We start from the raw sequence: 3,002 nt of genomic DNA, 5'->3' as shown, positions 1-3,002 counted from the left end.
CATCGGCAGGCGGACTCTCAACCACTGCACCACCAGGGAAGCCCCATCCTCTTTATTCTTGAACCAGGTGACTGTTCCTGCCCATTCTAACCCAGCCCACCCCTCTGCCTCTGCTCCTCCAGATTTAGAATCCTAGAATCTCAGGTCTGACAAAGCATGAGACTGCCTTATCTAACCCCTTATTTATTTCCCCTGAGGAAACAAAACCCAGAAATATGAACAAAATAGCCAGTCGTTATTCAGCTTAGTATCCCAGCTGTGGCTAAGTAGGGCCCATTGAAGGCAGGGCCATCCCCACCGGGGCTCAGGACTTGTGTTCCTTGTTTTTCACCCAAAGGAATGGGGCTGAAGACCCTTTGATGACACCCGGTTAACTCCAGGCTCCTATTTAGAAATGTGTGGGAATAATCTGCATTCTAACCTCGTGAATACAGATTGACTAGGACAAAGCTCCATTGGACACACAACTTGGCTTTGTGGACCAAACGTGGTGCTGAAAGTTGTATATAAATTTTTTTGTTATTGTTAACAACTGCATATTACAAACACAAAGACAGCTGGCATGCTTAAGGAAAAGTAAAGGAATCCTTTTGTGAAGCAAGTTAGCATTTCTTAACTTGCCTTTTATGATAAATCTAGATCTTCACAATCCATGAGCATCTCTATATTTGGACATCGTATGAAACCTTGGATTAAGTAACTGCTCCATGTCTTTCTTTTCTCACCCATAACATAATACTGATACTCCTCAGCACCCCCTGACAGGACAATTGTGAGGTGTTAACTTGCTAGGCTGAACAGGAGCTGTTAGCCCCCCTGCCTACTACCGATACTGTCAGCAGTTTCCATTCTGTCTGTGGCCTTTCGCTGATGCTGGCTGGGAGACTCCTGTCCTGGAACAGTGAGGATAGATTACAGTGTGTGTGAGAGCGCCCAGCAAGCAGTTCTCATGTTAGAGGAACTATTCACAGTGAAGAGAAGCCCAAACTGAGGGTGTGACAATCCAGTCCAGTTTAACTTGTGTACTGAGCACCTACTGTGTACCACGTGCTGTAATGTGCCCGGGGAATGGAGAACTCAGTGACCTGCCCCTGCCCTCACTCGGTCACTAAGGGAGGGCCCCTGTCAGAGCCCTGCTTGGATTCGATACAGGGTAATTCTCCACCTTCTGACTTGGGTGTGGCCCATCAAGGGCAGAGCCATCTTCCACCGACGTATTTTTGTTGTATTGAGGTGGTCCTAGCAGCTAGTCAGACATATCCTGAAGAGCAGCAGAAGCAGGAGACCCACAGAAGAAAGTGTAAGAATTCGTAGTGACTTCAAGCTGGAATTTTGTCACCCTGAAGTCAAGACGCTTCTTTGGAAGAGTGCTGATCAAGCTCTCACTTTGCAAGGAAACTTCTCCCCAGCTTTCCTCCAGCACTTGAAGCTGCAAACTCTGAAGGTGAGCTCAGGCTGTCGTATCCCTCCCCCTGGCTCCCTCAACTCCAGTAACCATGACGAGCTGCATCTGGCCATGGCGACGTCTAATTTTTTAGAAAAGCCTATCTGGAACACTCACCATACTTAAAGGGAGCACGGACAGATAAGCAGCCTTCACGATGCCATTTCCAAAAACCCATCTCTAATGAGGCGTAGCTAACAAAATGTGTACGGTGATTATTTATTCCACCAGCAAGTCCCAAGGTGATAGAATCAGTTGCATGTGAAATGTGCTTTGACAAACCATCCCCGATTATGTAAGGCTCCCTCTGTGCTCTGGACCACGGAGCTTCCACTATTGACTGGAGCTTCTGATCAACTCTTCCTGCAAATGGCAGAGTATATAGATGGACGTCATGGTCAGGTCTTGAGTCAGGCACCATCTCCTGGAGCCGCACTCAGAGAAACAGGCTGCTGAATAGTGGGCAGTTTAGGGGATTGCAAGATACAGGGCAAAATGCTGTTGCTTCCCTGGGGACATGCCGATTGCTGCTTTTATGGGAGACCAAGAAAGGGTGATGTGGTCATTGTAGTGAGGCCAGGGTTTCAGGGACCCCTGTCAGATCAGGGCTTTGTCTCTCAGCAGGTGCCCTGTTTCCACAGTTTCAAAAGGTAAGAACTTATACCTGCCCTGGAAATTCTGAAACCTCAGGCTGCTGGCAGTTTATCTGACATTTTCTGTTGTGTTTAGACTTTATAGCATAGAGATGCGTCAGTATTTTTTAGGACAGAGGGCCTGGGGCAAGTGGGCAGTTTACTTTGATTCAAGATAATAAAGTCGTTCTTAAAAGAACTCATAAATATCATACAGTCTGTATCTGTTAGGATTAGGACCAGCTGCTAGAAACAGACAAAGGAAATAAAAGTGGCCTCAGTAATATAGACGTTTATTTTCTGTCGTATAAACTAAGTCCAAATACCTAGAATAAGTTCAAACCTCTAGCTTCCATGGTCTGTGATGGCTTCTGGAGCACCAGCCATCACATCTGTATTCTAAGCAGGAGAAGGAAGAGGGAAGGGCAAAAAGAATGCCTTCTGATGGAATCCATTTTTTAAAGGAGCCCCACTTTTATTGGCCATCCTTAGTTGCAGGGGAAGCTGAGCTATATATTATTTTAGCTGGGTACATGGCTGCTCAGAATACATTGGGCAGGCAACAGGCAGGCTCTGTCATATCATCTTTCAAGGGCAGCCTCTGAAGTTTAGATAAAAAGAATACTGCTTTAGAACCTAGACATAACTGTGTGATAAGGGGTAATTTATTTTGACTTTCTGGATCAGTTTCTTTAGCCATAAAAATGAAGATATTAATCCTACCTGATGGGACCGCTATAAGGAGTAGGTGAGATGGCATATGACAGCGCTCAGCACAGTGCCTGACACTTGAGTAGTAGGTGTTCAATAAATGTTGCTGCCCTTTTCTTTCCTGTGCATTAGAATGTACTGTCTACCTGCACGGAGGCTTTGACCACCAGCTCCTTGGCTGAGGCCCATGACACATTCCCTGGCGGAATGCCTAA

The sequence above is a fragment of the Lipotes vexillifer genome, unplaced genomic scaffold, assembly GCF_000442215.2.
Source record: "Lipotes vexillifer unplaced genomic scaffold, Lipotes_vexillifer_v1.1 scaffold1290, whole genome shotgun sequence".
Taxonomy (NCBI): Eukaryota; Metazoa; Chordata; class Mammalia; order Artiodactyla; family Lipotidae; genus Lipotes; species Lipotes vexillifer.
Note: the sequence above shows the minus strand (reverse complement) of the source record.